The following is a 24,429-nucleotide window of genomic DNA, read 5'->3' on the forward strand; positions in this document are numbered from 1 at the left end:
ATTTCACAATTCGCTGTTAATATTAACATTGAACGTAAAAGGGCTAATAAGTTGGTAATGGATGAATTAGTGAGTGTTTGGCAGGAAAGAATTATAGTGATGCAGGAATAGTTACTCGATTATTTATACCTGATGTTAGATTTGTTAGTGGTAAAAAAATAACAGGATGGTTTTTCCCTGAGTTGCAAACCTCATATTTTTGTTACGGGCCATGTCTCCTTTGGCGCCTCCGTAGCCAGGTGGACAGGATGTTCGAGCCCGTGACCACCAAATACGGAGGATGTGGAAAGGTCAGAAAATGACCACCGCATATCCCCCGAGCAATATGGCCTTAGTTGCTAATGCTCCAAATAACAAACAACAACGTCTCGTTTAACATCTAAATTACATTATTTAATGTAGTATTAGATCCTTAAGTGAGGAAACATGGAATCATTTTATATGATTGCGTTATTTATGAAGAATTTAGAACAAGTTGAGGACTGCCATTCCAGATTTACAGACTGGCAATGAGCAATTGAATTTATCTTCAAGATCTAACTTTTAATACTATGGAGGATTTGCTAAAACAGTGTTTTCTAAGCGTAGACAAATGTCTATGCTTTTTTTAAAATTTAATTTGATATTATTTTTTAAAATTTTTATTTATATTAATTTAATTTGTATTTAAATTTTTAAAATTTTTATTTATTTTATTTTTTTATATATATTTTTTATTTTTTTATTTTATATATATATATATTTTTAAATATTTTTTTAAATTTTTATTTTTATTCTTTTTATATATTTTTTTATTTATTTTATTTTTATTTATTTATTATTTTTTTTATTTTTTCTCTTAAGTGTGGACAGCTTGGGAGTAGGGGGAGTTGGCAGGCACCCATATTGCACTACATCTGTGGGTGCGGGGTTTTATGCTCAATGCACTGACAGTAAAGTAGACCCACACCTTGATCCTCGTGTCAGGGACGGTCACCAGGAAGCAGACCCTCCGGTCGCGAAATGGCCTGTGTAATTTTTTTTTTTTTTTACATTCATACTGTACATGCTTTTACACTCACTTATACTGCAGGCCCATTCGTAGAGGTTCTACTTGCATACAGAGGACACTAGTGAAGATGGACGTTAATCCACGTGCCACCTTAGACATATACATATATAAACAATAAAACATTTCCCCATTCCGTGCATTTTCTAGACTGCGATGCATTGGAGAATCGCCCCCTTCCGTTCTCCCCCCGAGCCTCAGTACTCCTGCTAATTTGCGCTCGTTGCTTTTGCTGCTCTAGTGTGGGTTATGATTCCGTTTAAGTGGAATTTAATTAACAATGTATTTTAACAGATTAATAAATTTTATTGTTTAATTGATAATACTCTACTAAGCTAACAGATTTCTAAGACAGCGCTACATATTACGATATCTAGTTTTACGTTAAATCTTATGCTATCAAGTTCGGGATGTGCGTTACGCTATTCCGTATCGTATAACAATGGCGGCAAGTCATGAACGGTAAAATCTACGGACACTAAATATTAACTTTCAAAATCGCTATCTAAATTCAAATAAACCAAAGAGCGAGATTATAAAAGAATATCCCTGCCACATCATCACTAACCTATGAAAACATAAACGTAACTACCTGAGATGACTGCGAAACTCTGAACTAGTGACCACTTGAAGCAGATAACAACACATGAACGTAACAAACTGGACCTGACTTCTGGACTTGGACCTCCACCGGACCAATGCAAAGACGAAGATTGCAACTTGGACTCGGACCATGAAGATTGCATCTTATGATGCCATACAGCCATATAGCACCCTGGCTCTGTCTAGCCCGCTCTTTACTCCTCTTTCCCTAGCAGGGGGAAGGGGACGGCCTGCAGTCTCCTCCCCCTCCTGCAACCCCTCTTTCTCCTCTGGTGGGGCATGAGATGCCCCACTATTTCAACAGGGGTCATCTTCCCTATACACCCCTTACTTCCAATTTCCAACCCCCCAGTCTTCCACCTCCCCTCCCACCTCTTTCTCCTTACAACAGCGCCTGTCCCACACGTACAAATTTAAAACACCAAAATTCATGCCCGACCCATTAGGAAATCTTATCACCTCCAGCGCTTATTCCTTATAGCCCCTCTAAGTAGCGTATAATGTACCATCTGTGCCCAAAAGAAAAGAAGAATTTTTATTTTAATTATTTTTTATTTATTTATTATATATATATATATATATATTTTTTTTTAAGTCGTAGCCACTGAAATCTCAGGAAAATAGGTGGTGGGACCTGCCAGAGCAAACTTTAAGGGAACACCTGGCTGGCCTCCACGTGGCGGAGTACGTAAACGACAGGTCCCATCTGGGGCTTGGCGGCTAACAAGCCAGAGGAACAAGGGGCACAACATATTACACAACACATGACCCACACAATTTTAAACCTCTGGCCTTGACAGCGTACTGTCCTCGATACAAAGAACATACGCGGAGATGGGGTAAATCCCTGGTGTCGTTAGACCCAAAAATACTCTGTACTATAAAAGAATCACTGTCAGCACTTGCTTTACCTGTGTATCCAGGTCGGCTTACAGGGGCTGCCCCCAGGGATCCGTCCTGAGGCCGCTCCGGTGGAACCTGGTGCTAGATGAGTTTTTAAATCTGGATATTCCAAATGTCATTACACAGGCATACGCTGATGATCTGATTATGATGCTTCAAGCAGACAGCAGGGCTCAACTGGATGCCATAGGCAATCATGCCACACACATGCTACAGGATTGGGCCAAGAGGAATCTTCTAACGATCTCAACTAAAAAAACAAACTCAATACTCCTAATGGGTGCTCTTGACCCTGGTAGACTTCCACTAATCAAAATAAATAGAGCGACCATCAAACTCAAATAGGAACTAAAATAGTTAGGAATAATACTAGACCGAAACTTGAACTTCATATCTCATCTCTATTATCTCAGAACGAAAACAAGGAGGCTCTCGGCCCTGATAACCAAAATCACCAGGAGGGACTGGGGACTAAAGAAGAGGGCCCTCTCCCATCTATACAAAGCTCTCTTCATCCCTATCCTTGCCTATGGTGCAGGTGCCTGGTATCAGAAAGCAAACACAGCAGTCAACAAGAAAAAGCTGGACTCGATCCACCGATCCATACTATTGACAACAGCTAGAGCCTGCTGCACAGTGAGCACCCATGCGCTCCAGGTCCTGGCAGGCTTCCTTACCCTGGACCTGGAGATTGTGCGCTGTGGGCTGCTACACCAACATTCAAAAGGAAGAACCACAACTTATCTAGACTACACAACAGATCTGCAGAAAAGCAAATCCTCAGAAAATAAGAGGTTAACGGAACGTCTGCAATCTATCTTGCAAAACAGATGGAATCTTACCATAAAAGGGCAAGTCACCAAAAGAAAAATCTATACCCGATGTCAGTAGGGTATATCCTATCTTCCCGTCCTGGTTTTCCCATGGCTTGCACACCAAATTCCTTCTTAAGGGACATGGCTCCTTCAGAGGGAAACTGCACGAGCTGGGAATCTCCGACAACCCGAACTGTAACTGCGGTCAGGAGGAAATCTGGGAACATCTTATCCATAACTGTGACAACTATGGGGATCTCAGATGTCAGCTATATACACGCATCAACTCCTTGCTAAGAAACTGAGAAGAAATAATATTGCAAGAAGAAGATAATTACCGGGCTTTCACCGTCTTTGCCCGCAAACTCTTTGAAAGACAAAGATCCCTGCCACATCATCACTAACCTATGAAAACACAGGCGTACCTACCTGAGATAACTGCGAAACTTTGAACTAGCGACCACCTGAAGTAGATACAACACATGAACGTAACGAACTGGACCTGACATCTGGACTTGGACCCCCATTGGACTAATGCAAAGACGAAGATTACAACTTGGACTCGGACATCCGAAGGACCCGAACACAAAGGTGAAGATTGCATCTTATGATGCCATACAGCCAAATGACGCCCCGGCTCCGTCTAGCCTGCTTTTTATTCCTCTTTCCCTAGTAGGGGGGAGGGGACAGCCTGCTGGCTCCTCCCCCTCCTGCCACCCCTCTTTTTCCTCTGGTGGGGCATCAGATGCCCCCTATTTCAACAGGGGTCATCTTCCCTATAGACCCCTTACATACAATTTCCAACCCCCTCTCCAGTCTTCCACCTCCCCTCCCCTCCCATCTCGTTCCCCTTACACAGTGCCTACCCCACACGTAGAAATTTAAAACACCAAAATTCATGCCCGACCTATTAGGAAATCTTATCACCTCCAGCGCTTATCCCTTATAGCCCCTCTAAGCAGCTTATAATATACCATCTGTGCCCAAAAGAAAAGAAGAATTTTTATTTTATTTATTATTTTTATTTATTTATTTTTTATTATTATTATTTCTTATTTATTTATTTATTTTATTTTTTATTTTATTTTATTTATTTATTATTATTTTTTAGGTCCTAGCCACGGAACCACATGACCCACAAACTTTTAAACCTCTGGCCTTGACAGCGTACTGTCCTCGATACAAAGCACATACGCGGAGATGGGGTAAATCCCTGGTGCCGTTAGACCCAAAAATACTCTGTACTATAACTATAAAGTTACTTCTAGAAAATGGCGCCTTCTTAGCCAGGTAGGAAGGAGCAACAGTCCGTAGCACACGCTTCTTGATTAGACCGGCGTTCGAGCCCGTCATCACCAAATACGGAAAGGTCAGGGAATGATCACCGCATATCCCGGAGCAATATGGCCTTAGTTCCTAATGCTCCTAAAAACCAAAAAACAAACAAACAAAACTTCTAGAAAATAGATTAATGTGACAATTAAGTCAATAAAACGGCTAAACATTTATAAAAATCTCACCGTTTGCCGGTGCTGCAAAATCTTGTCCAACACGTGGATATTACCTCTTACTCAATACTTATTATATATACTGTACATATATATATTTATTATAACTACAATTATTATAATTCTTTGATCGTGTAAGATGATAAAAACAGAATTAAATTTTAATTACTGATATTTTTGTTGCTGAATAATTTCGAATAAACTTGTGTACTGACGTTTCACAAATGTTTATGCGTCTGTTCTGAATGACCGTTATAATATGTTGAGGTCACACGGCATTTAACTGCAAACAGACATTGCCATCATAAGGCCGATGCGGTGGAGTCCCAACCACGATGAATGAGTATTTTTCCTTTTATAAATTAATGTCAACGTTTTAAATGCGTCTAATGTTCATTCAGATATCACATTTCGAAATGCATAATTGCTATTCATGACAGCCAAACTTGATCGTTGAATGCGGCTCAATTATCCCCTTTACTTATTTGCCTTCACGGCAGCTCTTCACGGATAAGCCCCAACGGATCGAGGACGGATGGGAAGTCCGTAAATGTATTTCCAGTCGGTTATGTTGTGAATTTGCCTCGCCGAGCAACTTCATGAATAGAGAGAAGGTCTGAGTTTCAAATAACCACGTTTCACGAGTACTATCGAGGCAGCAGCATAATCCACGGGGTTGGTTTCAGAATTAATCTTCTCGTAATCAGACGAAGCAAGTGCACAGCGAAAATTGGATCTGCCGGAATAATTCCTGTCCGCTCACATGTGATAACTTCATCTCACAATTCACTTTCTCGCTGCCTGCTTAAAAGCACTTTTATTTTGTTGAAATCGGATTATTTGAGAGCTCGTTCTGATAAATAAGTTCTTTATCCACGGAGGCACTCCCAACTGCCGTAACTGAACAGCCAATTAAACGCACATAACAGCGACAAGATCGTTAATAACTTCTTTGCAAGTGACATATTTTGTCACCACTGCAATGTGTTGGCCTTAAATTTGCAACTAGAAGTTTCCTGCCCGTCAAACTGAGAAAGGTGATCGACTTCGTGCATCTGTTCGTTGGTTCTCAGAACTGGCTCTATTTGCCCCTGCGCGGGTGTGGGGATTCAATTTCAGGCACCGATTCAATATTCTGATGGAGCCGCACTCTCCCTACAGAGGCGGCGAAATTCCTCGCGCTGCCAGTAGAAGGAAGGAAGGCTTCTATCTTCCCACGCAACGATGCGCGAATTTTGAGACAAAAGAGATGGGAAGACAGGAACGTCCTCCTTTTTTCTTCTTCTTCTTCCCGAGACCGCTGTATCTTGCTGTTCTCGGCATCGCCGTCTGGGATGCACTTGGAGCACGAACAGCTAACAATATTCGAACCGACATATTTCATACCCAAGTTTGAACTTCGGAAAGAATTTGACACTTGGCGTCTCTTTCAGAAGGCTCCCTTCGTTCCGCTTTCTGATCGATCTTGCTGGAGAGGGAAAAGTTTCTCGACTGAAACAGACCCACAAGTCCACTTACCAGCGGCCACACTTCGCACAAAGAGGTGCGTTTGAAATTTTATTTCTGACGGGAGGGGATTACCGAAGTTAGTCACGCGTGCCTGCCCAAAAGCTTAGGATAAAATATCCTTTCCGGCTACCCCTCACCCTCCCTACTTTGATCTAATTTTTTTCTACACGGGATCAGAAAACCAAACAATTTTTCACCCCCCGAAAATGATTTTTTATTTGCGTGATAATCCCATTTACGCTGCAAGAAGAAAGCTTTTCGGTGAAACTGTTCTTCACGCACTGAGCGAGTTTGTTTCTAAAAGCAAAACAAGTAATTTCAGCTCTCTGTTGCGCCACGTCACCTACTTACCCGAGGACCTCTCACCTGCATGCGGTTGCGTCAGGAAACATCAAAAAACACGCTTACAGTTGTGGAAGTGTTCTCTTCTACCCAATTATAAACGTCTCGCGTGCCTGCCACCGACACTCGAGACACTTCTTCCTCCGGGAATAACAAGAAGCAAATTCGTTTGTTTGAACCAAGAAGAAAAGTGATATCGAAGACGGAGTTCATGAGATCTGTCACAGCTGTACGAAACGGGCTGGCCTCTGAAGGGTGGCACCGGAGTAATGATTAACATCCCTGCAAAGAAATCTACTTCGAATAGTTTTCAAAAGAGAGAGAGCACGTGAAGATGCATTTTTGTCAAGAGAGACAAAACGCTTGCAAGTTCCAGTGTTTAGAAAGCACTCATGTGTGGGAATGACTTGGTCAAGTTGCTTAAAGCTCTAAAAAGGTTGACATGTAAACATGTATAATGTCATATGTAGGGCGGCATCTGAACGGCAATTCAACTTTGACCTGGTAAACTGCGACGAATACAGAACTCTGTGAAAGGCTACAAATGTTTCTGCAGTGTGTGTGTGTGTGTGTGCGTGCGCGTGCGCGCGTTGTTTATTTGTTTCTGGACTGCCACCAGGAAACCCATCATGAGGAAAGCCTGCCCAGTGCTTGTCGACACCAGGCGGAGGGGGGTCACAAATAAGCACGAATCTAGCGAACATAAAAACACCTACCGAATGCCCAAAGAGAGGTTGGAATCATTCAAAAGAATCGTGCGTGCTGGAAAACTCACCCACACATACTCACATGCATTCCTTTCACTAAGCAGAAAACGAGGAAAGAATAAAATAGCATAAAGGGGGAAAAGTGGAACACCATAAAGGAAACTGCAAGCCAAAACTTTATCAAGTGCAGCCTAACAGTCTTCAGTGAAACAACAGCAGTAAAACTATGCCAAAACAAAACCAGCAAGGTGAGAACAAGTTCAAAATGTAAATCTTTTAATCCGAGTGTTGTCAGAAGCAACTATTTGAAGGTTATATCACAGAGGAAGAATGAGGACTGCTCGAGTTTGCGGAAAGGAAGAAACACAGAAAAAATTAACGTCTGTGTTAAAAACCAGCTTGGTGTATTTTCGAAGAGCAGTAAAAATTTAGTTCCTGAATTCATCAATAGAACAAACACGGGAAACAGGATGTATTCACTTTTGTGATGTGTTTTAAATGGTTTTAGTTGATCTTAGACGAGTGTTTTAGATGATCTTAAAGCAGTGAAGGAGATAACGGATTCTCAACAGCTTCAATGCGCTCTCAAATTCTATCTGTGGCTATCTTTGAACGGATTGTCTGCTAACCCCTCGAAGTGCAAAGTAATCTCTTTCTCATCTTGCAGATCTCCACAACTAATAATTACGGAGTACACTGTTAACTCTATGATCATTGAAAGATGCGACCAAGTTAACGACTTGGGGATTATCTTCTGCAGCAGTGCTAAATTTGATGCCCATGTCCTTAAAATCACGAGCAAAGCATTCGAAACACTGGGATTCATCAAACGGAACACCTACAAGTTCAAAAACTACAGATATACTGTCATCCTTTATAAAACTATAGTGCTCCCAATCCTTGAATTCAGCTCACCCATTTGGAATCCTCTCGCCAAGACTTTAATTAACAAAATTGAAGCCGTCCAAAAAACTTTTGTCCGCTACCTTACGTTCCGTAATCCTCTATTCTATCGCTCAGTGTATTATGAATCGCTGTGTGATTGCTTTCATCTGAGGCCTCTGTGCACTAGAAGAGTCACTGCTGACATCACCCTTCTAGCCAAAGTAATCACTGGAACTCATGAAGCATCTGATATCCTTAGCAAAATCAACTTCAATTCTCTTTGTAGACAAGTCAGAAACCTTACACCGTTTCGCCTTGACTCTGCCACCAGGGACTTTATGAAGTTCAGTCCACTGAACAAAATCAGCAAATCAGCAAATGACTCTCTCATTGATTTCTTTAACAACTCCCAATTACTGATGAACTCCATCCACAAGTTTGCCTCCTCTCTTCAAATGCAAAATGACTAGCTCTCATCTTATTTTGTCCTTGAGGTTGTCACAGACATTCTCTCAGATGTGCCGGACAAACTGTACTAGCTACCTGTGAGTCTACAATGCTGATGGAACTGATATTCGGGTAACACTCAAGTCAAATGGACCCAATTTCGGCGAGGTCCGGACGGTCTGTGACAGACAAATCCTCGGCTTGCACCTTCACGCTGGTGGGACTGTTAGTAATCCTGCGTATAACCTCCATGCACAAGTACATGGTGGGTGACCATCCAGGTGTGAACCAATGTAAGCAGGGGTCGAGGTGTGGCGCCCACACAACACCACATAGACGAACGCCGCCCCTCTATGTTACCAGGCAGTACTAGGTGGTTGATGACTCTCATCAACCGGTGCAATACCATTACTTTGCTTATTGGAGGCTTGAAGTGGTGAAACCCATGTTTAGTCTCTAGAGCTAAGTTCCGGTCAACCCTTCCCGATCTCTTCCATTATGTAGTATGATCGATGACTTTTGAGGTTATGATGAACGTCGTGGTGAGATCCAATCTTCCATACATTTCGAGGGTACAGCTCTAAAACGGTGTTCGCAGGCCGGCCGCTAGTTAGTACACTGGAACGAACCTATTGGTAACTGTTTGGAGGCTTCCGGATCAGCTAGTTTATAATCTTGCTACCTCTACTCTGCCAGATAGTGACTGGAGGGAGTCCGAGTAGTGTGTATGCGGGGAGCATTGTCGAGGCCACGTTATGACAAGCAACTGGGTATATTCTTACCACGTGCACGCCATATCCAAAAATTTCATTACTTCATACAGCATGTCCCACCCACTTTTCTTACTATTGATTACACCATGTTTTGTCAAACTAATAAAGCAAGCTTATCTGCGAAAAGATCTAAACGTCCCAAGCACTTCCTAGTAGTCTCAATACTAATATACGTAGTCTCAATTCTAATCTCAACGATGTCCATTTCCACTTGCAGTCTGCCAAACCCAATGTGCTTTTTCTGACAGAATCTCAGTTATCGGTTGATTCAACTACTGCTCATCTCAGATGCCGAAATTATTCGCTGTATGACTCCTTTCGCCTCAAAGATGGTGCTTCTGCATATGTCCGTTCTGATATTCCCTGTCAGAGACTTGGCAATTTGGAATCTCCTCTCTTTGATCTTCTCTGGCTTAAAATCTCTCTAACTCATTGTGTCAAATTCATCTGTTGTCTCTTCCGTTCTCCCAACTCCACTAATCACTTGGAGCTCTTTTACTTCCTCTCTTTGCAACTTGACTTTCTCCAGTCCAACTTTCCTAATAGTGAGGTAATTTTCCTTGATGATTTTTATGTTCACAACTCCAGCTGGCTTCCATTTTCTTGTCACACCGAACCAGCTGGTCAAGATGCTGAGGCTTTTGCAATTACTAATGATCTTGCACAGATTGTTCATTTACCTACAAGAATACCGGACAATCCTAATCATACAGCCAACACGCTTGATATTTTTCTCACAAACAACCCTTCTAAGTACACGGTCGAAGTGAGAGGTCCTTCAGGCACTTTAGGTCACAACTTGGTGATTGTCTTTTCTCCAATGGAACCTTTATCTCATGGCTATTCCCAACCTCGTGTTGTTTGGCATTACAAGAATGCAAAATGGGATGACCTGCGAGACTTCTTTTCTTTTTTTCTTTTCCTTGGTCGGATTACTGTTTCAAAAGTTCTGATGTCAACGTTTGCTCAGATCGTGTCAGTGAAATTATTCTTGCAGGAAGGGAATCCTTTATCCCACATTCCACTTTAAAATCTCGTCCTTTATCTAAACCTTGGTTTTCCAATAAATGTGCTAAGCAGTTCAAGAGAAGAATGTTGCATATCGTAATTCGCTTGTTTCTAATTCTTCAGTTTCATTTTCTGCCTACACCAAAGCTCACAACAATTGTAAAGCAGTTATTAATCAGTCCAAACTAGAGTTTGAACAGGCCAAGAGTAGAAAACTTGCTTCTTGCCCTAATGGTAGCCGAGCATTCTGGTCTCTTGCCAAAGCTATTGGCCGCAACTTTTGCCCATCTCTGCTCCCACCTCTGTCCAAACAGATGGTTCTGTTGTCACTTCAGCCAAGGATAAAGCTGACCTGTTAGCATCCCATTTTTCTCTCAACTCAACGATCTTGGTAAAACACTTCACACTATTCCAAATACGCTCTATTCAATGCCTCCTGTGGTCTTCCGTCAAAAGGATTTCAGAAGGATTTTGACGAATCTTGATGCTAAGAAAGCTCCAGGGCCGGATGGTATTTTTCCACTTGTTCTCAAAACCTGTGCTCATGAACTTATTCCTGTTCTTTGACGCTTTTTTCACTTTCTTATTCCAAAGGTGTTTTTCCTTCTGCTTGGAAATTTTCTCATATCCAGCCGGTTCCTAAAAAGGGTGACAAATTCCTCCCATCCAATTATCGTCCATTGCAATTACTTCTACTCTTTCTAAAGTAATGGAGAAATCAATTAATCGCCAACTCTTAATCTACCTAGAAATCTTCCGTCTGATCAACGATCGCCAATATGGATTCCGTCAGTGTCGATCCACTGGTGATATTCTGGCTTACGTTACCCATTTATGGACTAATTCAATGGAAAGGTTCGGTGAAACACAAGTAGTTGCTCTTGACATCTCAAAGGCTTTTGATCGTGCGCCACAATTCATGATCTTGTGCCCCGATCTTGTGCCACAATTCATGATTAAATGTCTTAGCTCGTTTATCATCGATCCTCTACTATCAATTTCCAACCGTGTATTAACGCAGCACTACTTTTCCCCTCTCTGGAACAGATATGCTGTGAGGCCACACCCTAAATGCCAATCTGTAACCCTCATTAAACAGTTCAGTCCAATCTCTCATTCTTCCAGCCTCTTGAAGCTCATGGAGAAGACATTAATTTCCACCATCACCAATCAAATCATGCCTAACAAACCCCCACAGATTCACTATGGCATTCCAGGTAGATCCTCAGTCACAAATTTAACATCGATAACCAAAACCATTCTCAGTGCACTAGAAGCGAAAGCAGAGCTTTCTGTCACCTACATCGACCTGGAAGCTGCTTTCGACTCCATCAGTATCCCCTCACTAGTTCATCTCCTAGAAAACTACTTATACATAAAAGGTGACATGTTGTGGTTTATCACAGACCTGCTCTCTGACAGAACCATTCTTCTTAAAGCGGATCAACACACAAACTGGAGGAAGATCACTGCGGGAGTTCCCCAAGGCGGGGTTCTCTCCGGAGCATTATTCACCGCGGTTATTCTTCCGTTTGTGCAACAGAGAGAAGACATACTCTGCTATGCCGATGATATTAAGATATATACTCAGAATAACCCCGGCGAACAACTCTCAAACATCAATAAAAAGATCTGTGAAAAGTTACATAACTTAGGATCCTATCTCCATCAATTTGGCCTCCTCATTAACCCTGCCAAATCAGCCCAAATTGTCTTTTCTCTGAAGCGCCAACCCACTGAAATCCAAGCTTCTCTAGACAGCATTCCCTTCCCAGTGGTCAAGATGCATACAGACTTGGGAGTCGTCTTCGACTATAAACTGAGCTTCAACCCCCACGTTGACAAGCTCACAGCAAAATTCTGTCAAATGCGCTGGACCACAAAACAACAACTGCTCCACGTTAGGGATCTGGATGTGACTCTTCGATACGTATACACCTCAGTATACTCCGTCGTACTGTATGCCTTGGAAATTTGGGGGTCCGCTGCCCCTACCAACATCAAGCGCGTGTACTCCGCCGAATACTGGCTCCTTCGTTGGATCACGCAAAAACATCGTGGTCCACCCCCATCAAAGAACAACTGCGATGGCGATGTCACTTCACTTTGCCCGACTTTCAGATCTTGTATTTGAAAAACGCCTCGTTCTCACTGTGAAGATGACAACCGGAATGGTCTCGGAGCCAAGCATCTGGGAACTGTGCGGCTGGAGTATCCCTCTACCCTGACTGAGGTCAGCTCCCACGGTCACAGCTCATTATAACAGACTAGCGCTCAGTGACCGCTTTCTCCCCGGGGAGATGCTCCCCACAATCCTTTCAATTGACGGCGACCTCTGTAGGTTTGTGAAGGATCAGAGGTACCGAAGACAGATCCTGACCTTGGCCAGGCAGAGTGCACATTGATAAGGGCAGCATAATAATGCCCAATATATTGTAAATAATGTTCAAAGCACGATGTCTTTATGAATGTGTTGTAATAAAGTGAAGAATATCTTTATGAATATAAATATTAATATAACATAAATGTAAATATAAATATCTTTATTAATTCATCGTAAATACAGTACTGTCAAACGCATATATCCTGTAAATAATCTGACACTGATTCTATTTTATTGTTGGCTCTTGGGGGATGAGCCCGAACTTTGATGTGGGCTCCGTCTCCCCATGGCTATTGTCCACCAGCCAATGTAAAACCCCTGGCATTGATGCTGTGAAGGGTCTATTGTATATACCATGTTTGTATACAATAAAGATTATATAAGATCGTGTTTGGCATAAAGGTCTTCTAAACAAGCTTCCATTTTATGGTTTGTCAACTGTTTTTAGTAATTGGTTATCCAGTTTTCTCTCTGATCGCTCACTGAGGGTGATGGTAGATGGCTCTCTGTTTTCTAACTTCTCCACTAATGCCGGTGTCCCCCAAGGTTCAGTTCTTTCCCCCACTCTTTTCCTCTAGTATATTAATGATCTTCTTTCATTGACTGAAAATCCCATCCGTAGTTTTGCCGATGATAGCACATTGCATTCCACTTTCCATTTTGAGAAACCTTGTCCAGCTCAATCAGCTTCAAGTTCTCGAAAATCTGCTGCCAATTCCTTAAATGCCGATCTTCAGGTAATTCTCCAGTGGGGCAAAGACAACTTAGTTGATTTCAACCCTTCTAAAACTCAGTCTTGTCTTATATCTCGCTAAAAGGATTCTTCTGCTCCTATGCTTATCTTTAGTGACACTCCGATTTCTAAGCAAAATGATATCTCTCTTTTGTTGATTACCCTGACTTCTAATCTCTCTTGGCACAAGCACATTACAAATATTACTTCCTCTTCATCTAAAAAACTTGGTTTTCTCTGTCGCTCTCGGTTACTTTTCTTCCAAACAGCTGCTCACTCTGTATAAATCGCAAATCCGCCCTGCCATGGAATATTGTTCCCACATCTGGGGTGGTGCCCCAAAACCTCTCTCAGGCTTCTTGATTCCATTTAGAAGAGGGCAGTTAGGTTAATTAATGAATCATCTATAACAGATTGTCTCCACTCGCTTTCTCATAGACGTACTGTTTCTGCTGCATGCCTCTTCTACAGATACTTCCATGGGCACTGTTCTTCTGAATTGGCTTCTATAATTCCCGCTCTCTCTTTCAAAACAGTCCGAACACGTGCCGCCACCAGCCAAAATCCATTTACTGTCCAACTTCAATCCCACAGAACCAACTTTTCATCTTCCTCATTTATTCATTCAACTGCCGTTTTCTGGAACAACCTTCCTTCATACGTATTTCCTGAAAATTACAATCTACAGAAGCTAAAGTCCAATGTCAACAAATATCTCCTTTCGTCTTCTCAACCTCCAACCCAAGCACGGTACTGAATACTATAGGTTCTAACACCTCTCTGCTAGACAGTGGAAGTAGAATAGTTATATTAGAAAAAAAATTTCTCAACATTATTTAGGGTCTGAGCCCTGTGGTTGAGTAGTCTGTATATATATAAATAAATAAATAAATAGGTGGAGTAAATTGCGAAGGAACAATTAGAGGCTAGATGGCCAAAATTTCCCTCTTTGGTTAAAGCGTAATTTACTGTTGTAATAAGCTCCCGCCTACACCTACTCTTTTAGAGTCGCGATTTTATTTAATTTGAGAAAGGATATTCTGCAAGCAACTATGTAGTCATCTCATAGGACAGTCCCTTGAAATTCGCAAGGCTTTATGTGATTTAAATTGCTCCATCAAATCTGTACCGAACAGATCCTTGCATCAGCCCCTCTTTTCACCAACCCTCTTTCTCTCCACATTCTAGCAGTTATCATATTAACCCCAGGGGCTCACATCTGGTGGGTATGGGCTTGGCACACACAGTATCCTGAGCTGGATATCATCATTCTTCTCTTTCTTGATGATTCCTCTCTCTCTCTTTCTCTCTCTCTCTCTCTCTCTCTCTCTCTCTCTCTCTCTGAATAACACGGGAATTTTTTTTGACTGGTGCAGCATAAGTCTCAGGCTTCCTTGCACCATATGACTAATAATAATGATAACAACCAACACACCATATTCCCATAGCCAAACTCAACATCCTTCAGAAACTTACTGATCGATCAGCTTCACTTGTCAATGAACTGACTGAGCTTGGATGCGGCTGCGAACCTCGCTGAATTTGTTCACATAGCTCACAATCTTCTCCAAGAAATCTTCCATAGATATATTTCATTTTATTCATAACAACATACACAACATGTAACTATTAATAGGAATATAAGAGTAGAACAACGAACAGAGTTGATAACTGTTATAATACAGAAATCCAACGGTACAACAAACCATTAAAATCATAGGTACAATAAGAAATGTTCAATAAGTTTTCGATTATTATTTCTTCTAGGAAAAAATAATCGAAATGAAATAAAAGAAAAGAAGAGAATAAAATAAAAAAAAACACAAGAAAATTAAAAATGAACCATAAAGGTTAAATAAGAAGTAATCACTTTTACAATCCAAGAGATGAATCGTTATTGTGGATGGAGTTCACCAAAGAAAGGTCTGACGTAGCCGAGTGGTGAAGAGCGAGAATGCAGTGGCACGCACTCTTTGAGTAGACCGGGGTGTTCAAGCCCGTGACTGCTGAATACGATTAATGTTTGTGTTTATGATTTATTGTAAACTCCACTGACCTGGTGGTCGTGCCGGAGTATAAACAGGATTGAGAATTAGTAAAAAAAAAATCAATGAGAGAGTAATTTACTAATCTGGTAATTCTGTTTTGTGGACTGAACTTCATAAAGTCCGTGTTAGCCGAGTCAAAACGAAACAACCTGAGAATCCTGACCTCTGTAGGAAGAGCACGGAAGCTAATTTTCCTTGGGATATCAATTGCTTCTTAGGTTCCAGTGATTACTTTGGCAAGAAGGGTAATATCAGTAATAACTCTTCTGGTGTTTAGAGGTGTCAGATGAAAGTAATACCACAGCGATTCACATTGTACTGAGTGATTAAATAGAGGGTAGAGTTAGGAAACTTGAAATAGCGGACGAAAGTGTTTTGGACTCTTTCAAATCTACTACGTAAACTCTTGGTATGAGGATTCCAGATGGTGAGATGAATGCAAGGATTCTACTACAGTTTTATATACGATAACAGCATATCTACCGTTTTGAACTTAAAGACGTTCCTTTTAATAAATCCCAGGGTTTTGAATGCTTTACTAATGATTTAAGCATATGACTTTAAGCATATGATTAAACATATGGGCATTAAATTTAGCACTATTAGAGAAGAGTACCTGAAGTAGTTGACTTTCTTGGTCGCACCGTTTTATGACCACAGAATTAACAATGTATTACGGATTCCTCAATGTATTCCTCAACTAATAAGTTGAGAGAACTAATAAGCTGGATGAGAAAAATTACTTTACACTTCGAGGGATTAGTTACCGTCGTAGGTAGCATAGTTAGTATAATCACTGTCCTCCCACATTTGTACTGGTTTTAAGGCAGGCTGCTGTTTTTATTTCTCTTCTTTTTATCGATCTGAGTTTGAATGCCGTCAATGATGCGAGGAATTTTTATGGGTCTTTGTCACAACGCGGCTGAGTTAGTAGTTCAGGCGAGAGCAGCATTGTTTTTCTCTTGAAAACTCGTCCAAAGTTTTTCGTCCACCAAAAAAAAAAAAATAAATAAATAAATAAATAAAAATCGATCACAGAGCACACAATTTATAATCATAATATATACGATCCAATTGGTGGTCTAAATCATTGATGCTCCCAAAACCATACAACAACCAACCAACCAACCAACCCGGGGTTTAGCAGACAGACCATTCAGTGATAAACAGAAAATTTGAGGGCATACTGAAGCTGCTGAGAATCTCCTTTAAAGCTGAATAGATCTTGAGATCATCTGCATGGAGAGCTTGAACTTGAAAATCTAAAATGTTGATGAAAGAAGGAAGAGCATTAATGAAAGCTTTGAAAAGCAGAGGACCAAAGGTGGGGGGGGGGACCTTGAAGTATTCCAGTTAGTGGGACAAAAAAAAACACGATCGCAATTCATTCGGTTAATGGAAACACTCAGGGAACCTTGCGTAATATAAATAAATAAATAAATATTCATTTATTGCAAATACAGCAAGTCCATCACAGCACATGTCTAGGGGCAGATAATAATACAAAGGAAATAATATAAAATAATCGAATACAGGGCAAATTTCATATGCACATTAACAATGAATTAAAAAATTATACTTATGAATTAAAAAAGAATTTGCAGAACAGGACATTTGGCTTTCAGTTACTGGGTTGAAGGCAGGCTGCTGTTTTTATTTCTCTTCATTTTATCGAACATCTGACTCCTGTAGGTTTGAGAGTTGAAGTCCCATAGCCACGAGAGCAATGGATCACGAATACAATTGTTTTTTTCAATTAGATGTTCATAAAAGGGCTCTATCAGACAACGAGGAGATATCTCTGTAAACATCGTCAACTTTAAGATGATTATCAAGGACTTCAGAGGTGTATTGCCGATTTAAAGGGAGGAAGAAAAGAAGAAAATTCGTGATCACTTTCCATGGCAGAAAACCCTGTTAAGTATAATCAATGAAAGCCTGAAGAATTCGAAGAGATGTTTGTGTACTACTGTGTCAAAGAGTTTAGGAAAGCTGTTTTGTAAGGATGTGGGCCTCGAATCAGATGCAGCATACTTGTCACCTTTTTTTTAGAATACTAGAAGTATGTTAACCTGCTTGAAGTGCTTTGACATGAAGTACGAGTTAAAGATAGGCAGTCTTTTCCCAAAATAAAGAGCTGGTCGGAATCTTTAGTGTATTTTTTTTTAGAGACGAAAACTTTTATAGAGAAGACAACCTTTGCTGATTCTGTGCTGAATCCATCAGTTAGCAATATAAGGGATTTCATCTGTAGTGATAGCCAAGATGTAATTGGTATGTGATCCTATTGAAATTCCTTTTTCAGGACCGAAGAGATGAAATTCAGAACAAAGAAACGGACTGTGTGTCAGATGGCCAAGACTCCAACCAGTAAAACTACAAGGCTGTATGCACACGACAGCGGTTACAGCTTGAATTTACGTTTGAATTTAATGCATATAAAACAGATTTTTTATACGTCACACCCAGATCACTGTTGCCGATGATTTCTTTGAGTTTTTTCCCCTTTCTCGTGCAGAAACAGGATAACTGCACGCGCTCTATATTTTCACGTTTCCACTAGGACAGCCATTTTGTTTTATTTATTTAGTTAATATCAAGAAGGTGTAGAGAGGCCTGTAGTAGCAAGAACATTTCACTACTTTGGGAAGGTGTGGCCTCTTCTCTAAATCATGTTAACTTTTGAAACAGCTTTCTTATTATAAGATAATGAAAAAAATGACCAAGATATAGTGGAGCCACGTTCAGTAAATTACAGCATTGTAATAAATTCAAAATTTGCATTAAAATATATTTTTTTACAAAATTCAATTCCCAAAAATTCGCCTTTTGTGATCCACTCCCAGAATCTTGGTACCTTAAATTTTTGGCAAAGACTGATTTATTTGAGAATTTGTCGTATTAAAAACCTGTCGACCCACATTCAGTGATCATAAAAGTCTCTTGTACTTCTTACTCTTGCATCCATCTTAAAATTAACAACAAATACAAGAAATTGTACAGTGGAATTGGAGAAACTTAAAGGATGTCACTAACATAGACGCGTAATCTAATCCGGAAAGAATACAATTGGACGTGTTAGTGACTTCAGTGGCATAGGGTTGTCAAGAATTTCCCTTGGCAGAAAAGAACTGGGGTCGAGAATAGGACCTCATCAGTGAAGTGAAGAAATGTTTCAAATGAGTTACTGCTACTTGAATCCGCTCTGCTCTTCTCTTTTGCGTGGACATCCTAAACATTTCTTAAGATGCGAAGTCCCGACTTCTAAGCTTTTTTATACCTAAATTGATTTCGCGATGTTAAATAAAATTAAGAGTTAATTAGTAGTAGCGTTTCCCCCTACAACGTCGAATATTTATCGATTTAAACAGACAGAGTTTTCTGTCTGCTGGTTTAAACAGAGAGGACCATGAAATAAACTTGTGTAGCTCATGAATTATTCTGCGACTAATTAAGAGTTTAAACTGCCAGCCGAAGGTAAACAGGAAGACACTTTTTTTTGATGAACTGAAGAAGGCAAAATTAAAACGATAAATTCACGTGAGTGAAAGCGCCGAATCCGCTTGTTTGAGTTCCGTCAGGGCAACAAAAAGTCCGCTGGCAGATTTCCAGGCGACCACACCGCGCTTATTCATAATATGCAGCTGGCCGAGATAGATGTAATGGATGGGGTTTCTGAAGGCACGAGACACTCGTGGAAACAGTCTACTTAACCCGAATGGAGCGGGTTATATTTCTTGGTCCGCAATATCGAGTCACGTGGCTGGCCAAATGACAAACATCTCCGGATGTCTCGTATTACGACGATATTGCTGGCAAATTAGTTTTGCGCGTTTCTTGTGAGTGGCCGCTGTTTGCCATCGATACACGTCCGGAACTGCATCTAGACCGACGCTATTTCGTGCAAATCGGGCAGGATGCGGCTCGAGTTTCTCTTTCCGGTTCATCGGTCAAACTTCAGCAGAACTCATTTGCACAGTCCGCATACTGCGCGTCTTCGTGGCAGCGGAAAACATCCACTCTCATGGGAGGGTGGGATTCGAATTCGGGTCTTCGGTTGTGAACCGCTAATATTCAAAGTAGCGAGCAGAGGAACTGAAGATCCAGTTCAGTTTTGACTTTCGCACCAAAGACACCTCAGCTCGAATATTCGCAACCAGAGGAATGCTGAACGCGACCGTCAGTTAGAAAAAAATGGGATCAAGTTTACATGAGTGTCAGCGCAGGTTTCGCTTGCACCGATTGTCATTCCTGTAGGGAGCCGCAGCTGTATCTTTGCCGAGCGATCACCAGTTATGTCGGACAGTGTCTGCCTCTGCGCACATTTCCATACGTCTCATTTCTGAAAGAGAGTTCAAAGTAAAGGCAGAATTGCAAGATACGAAACTAGTTTAAGGCTTGTTTCAAGCGTAAGGCTTTGAATTGCACACTTGGCGTGTTGCTGTAGTTCGGAAACCTCACTAAGACTCCTCCGTTCGAAGCGCGCATGTTTGCACTCATTCATGCCTTAAAAAAGGTCTTTAATTAAGTAGCGACAGTTTTTGCGATCATCGGCGTCGTGTCCTGCGCATAATATTTATGGTCGGGTCAGAAGGGGTGACGAGATTATGTAATTAATCATCCCCTTTCTGTGTTTGCTGCCCTGGTATGTTAATTAAAGTGACAACGTCTTCGTGACTTCAGTAACCTCCACCCCATTCCTTCCCACAAACATCGCAACAGAAGTTTTTTGGTTTTTTTTTTTTTTTATTTTGTTTATTGTCTCCATTGCTTCTGCACGCTTTGATCGTGTTGCAAACAACTTCCAGTATGCATTCTTAACTGGATTTTCCTCTTCTAACATTCGAATAATAATAAAAATAACTCTGTTGATTATCTTCGTAAAATGGAAATTAATCTCCTCAAAGGATGAGAAGTTTAATTCTCATTCGATTAGCGGCGAAACTAATGGAATTCCATTGAAATAGTTTGGATGGGATGAGATTAATCAAACTAACGTGCATGTTTTGGACCTCAAAGGAATAAATGCCACTGTGGATACCATAAATGAAAAGTGGAATTGTTCGTTCAATATTAGAATCAAATCCATCCCAAATTGTTGTACCTCCTGTGCTGAGGGGACTCCTTGGAGACTATCATTTAGCAGAAGGTTCAATGAGGCGAGTGTTTTGATATCCAACATTTAACCCTCAAGAAAAGAGAAGCAATATGGCAATATTTTCTGGAAATGTCCTGAACGCTTTTGGTTTTCTAAAAGTAGAGAGAGCATTTGCAACTTGAGAAACGAAGCCAACCTTGTAGTTGCTGAATGATTTTCGGCGTGGAAATGAATATGTGAATTTCCCACATATGTCTAAATTTCTCTGTTCTTCTCCTCTGCTACATTCGAATAAGCATCTATAATTTGGAATCCACACGATCGCTGCCTGCGTAATTTTTTTAATCCTTAAAAACTATAAACCCTCTGGACGGCGAGAGTTATGTCATGGGGTCTTGTCAATTATATACAGGAATTTTTCTAGCAGGGATAAGAAGGTGATTATCCCCTTGTATAAGACAATGGTCAGGCCACACCTTGAGTATTGCGGCAGGTCTGGAAGCGTTATTTTAGGAAGGATGTAGAGTTGCTAGAACGAATACATAGAAGGGCAACAAGACTGGTGAGGATAATAAAAGGGGTGCTCTTACGAAGAAAGGCTTAAGTTCTGCAAATTGCAGCGTCTGTAGACTAGGCACCTGCGAGGTGTGATCTGATTGAGTTGTATAAAGCCTTGAATGGGTTGAGCAGGCTCAATGCTGATCGGATTCTTCCTCTTGCTCAGATTACAAACCTGAGAAGGCGTAAACTGAAACCGAGGAAAGACAGTTGTCGAATAGATGTGAGGAAATTTGCCTTTAGCCAGCGGGTAGTTGATTGCTGGAACAAACTTCCATCTATCGTTATGGAACTTGATATCTTAAATAAATTCAGGGAGGAAGTGGACAAATTTTTGGAGCAAATGGATAGGTTAAATGGGAAGATTTTTGACTGATGCTGTACAAGCTTGCCTTCTTGCATCAAGGGATATTCATGTGATGTTGTGGCGGACCCCAGGGTTTCCCTTTCCATTGTGAAGAAGTTTCCGCCAAAGCCAGCCATTTTTATGTAGTGTGTTCAGTGTATAAGTGTGATGATATGTTCTGTTGTTGTGTTGTCGGATGGCGCCTGATCTTAGCAGGTGGGAAGCAGCAACACCAGGTCACCGCGTCCCACCCCCATCCCCGCCGCCCTTTTTTGCATCATATGTCTCTACTAATGCTAAATCATTAAAAAGTTTACATGTCAAGCTTAACATTGGTGTATTCCTCAAGTGACGCCGACCATGGAGTCTGATGAACGAATACATTTCCAGACGCAGGGAAAGAAAGAGCTCGCGTCATCGGAATTCAAAGCTTGATTTCAGATGAAATTGATATAATTCATAATTCGATAAGTCAAATTCAGTTAATAAGTAACGAATCGTTGTCTCAAATATTACATTAAAAAGGGACGCCCTACAAAACCAGGTGGTCTTAGTAGCAAATGAAATGTAAAGGCAATTCTGAAAAATGTAAATGATGCAGAGAAAATTTCGGCTAGATAACAAAAGAAAATGGAATTCTTAAAATAGCGCATTCCTAATATTATTACGTAATGAAATTGCTAAACCTTAAACGAAAACCGATCCAAATGTAACACTTAGTGATATGTCAACGGGGCTGAGCAAATATTATACCCAGTTCACAAAGCAGCATAGCTGGCAAAGAAGTCTGCAGCTGGAATTACTCAGGACGTAATTAGTTTCTGCAGCGTGGATGTCAGAAAAAGTTCTTCCTGTCTAGTCAGTGGAGGTCGAAATCAATTTCAGACGGTTTAGATCCACCGTGTTCTATACAATGAATAATGTTTATCATAAAGAACCTTATTTACGGAATAATTCAGAATGACGCACATTTTTCTATTTTTAGAGAAAAATCGCGATGAAATTAATTAGGACCGATGAAGTTGTTTGCGTTTCGTTTTACAAATTTAATAATGCTGGCATAATTCTAAAGTGAGACAACTCAAATAGAGTTATCTTTGAGAAAATTCTGAATTTATTTTGTCTTCTGCAATTTTGAAGCTTTTTGAACCACAGGATCGATAAGCATCAGTTTCAATTTCCACTTGGCAGAACATTTCAGAGGACTTCGATTAATTAAGTCTGTTCTGAATTGCAATAACATTATTACAATTCTGAATTAATTTCTTGATTAATTAAATATAGATACAATTCAATGGACAGTGAAATTTTACCTAATTCGTGAAAGTTTACTTCGTTAAGTGACCAGAAATCCTCCGCTGTTGTCTGTTCCAGAACAAGCACCAATTATATTCCAATACTACAATCAATCATTGATAAGTCTAGGGAGGCAATTTTGCATGCTGTAGTGATTCAAGTAATTCTTCAAAGAGCAAGTCGAAATTGTTTTTCTAAGAAAGGAACACAGGATTCCCATCGGTTTGAATGTCCCCTCCCCTCCATATGACGGAAAAGGGGTGTTTATACAGAAAAGGACTTTCTATTCCACAGATATACTTTCTCTTGGTATCCGGATGTAGCGCATGGATCTGTTCTCCGCCACCCCACTTAGGTAAATGATGATTACGTAAGGAACATGCCTCGTGCAGTCATTATTTGACCTCTTCGTGTGCAAAGAAAGACGAAACTGCCATAAGGCGAGTCGCGAAGAGCCATCTCCCATCATGACCATTAAATAAATGACGCCTCAGAAACAGACGGAATATGAAAGTCACCACGTGACCTCGATGGCACGAGAATAAAACCGACCATGATTTCGAACAGATGCATATGAGATCGCATTCGACAACTTGACTTCAGCGTTTTTCAAAGTAGAGGAGTAGTTCACTCCGAATGAGACAGAGAGAACTTGTAACATCCGAGAATTACGTTTTCCTAATAAACAGCCGTTCTTTAATCAGCAGAGATGTTTAAGTAAAGCCGGGTGAAAGAAAATTTCTCAAACAAACAAAAAATATATCCATTCAATGGAGTGCCCCATTTGGCATTTTCCGTTTGTTTCCTCTTCATTGATCCGTATCAACCCAACATATATTTAGCAGACACATTTTAGTGGAGTGTCCAAGAGCTCGTGGAGAATATTTACGATCTTAAAGAAAGATCGATTAAAAGGCTCGCGCAGTTTGGAAGTTGTGAAAAGATAGTTAACTTGCTGGTCATCCTCGAACGGGATTTATTTCAGCCTCGGTGACAATTTGTGACACCTGAATTCACGTTACAATTTGTGACACCCGAATTCGGAGTGCACTGATTTGCTGATCGTATTGCGAGATCTGAATTTGGGCTCGATAAAAAAACGGGGGGGGGGCGTTTGGCGCCCCCTACATTGCAGTTTTATCCTCTTACATCGTGCGAAAAAACTGCCATATTTTACATATTATACAAAACGGAACATAAGAATGAGATACAGAGATTAAAAAGACAGCAACAAAATTCCCAATAATAATACATTTATAAAAAAATATAAAAGATATATAAATTGGTTTCAAATATAGCGCAGAGGGTACGTCAATCTTAATAAAGGGCAAGGGCCAGTTGTTTACACATTTGCTGTTTTTTTTTTTTATTTTAAACATGTTTTCAACTTTTAACTCATGAAATAATTGATTTGAAAAA

This window comes from Mastigoproctus giganteus, chromosome 9 (assembly GCF_048544385.1).
Source record: "Mastigoproctus giganteus isolate SK-2022 chromosome 9, ASM4854438v1, whole genome shotgun sequence".
NCBI lineage: Eukaryota > Metazoa > Arthropoda > Arachnida > Uropygi > Thelyphonidae > Mastigoproctus > Mastigoproctus giganteus.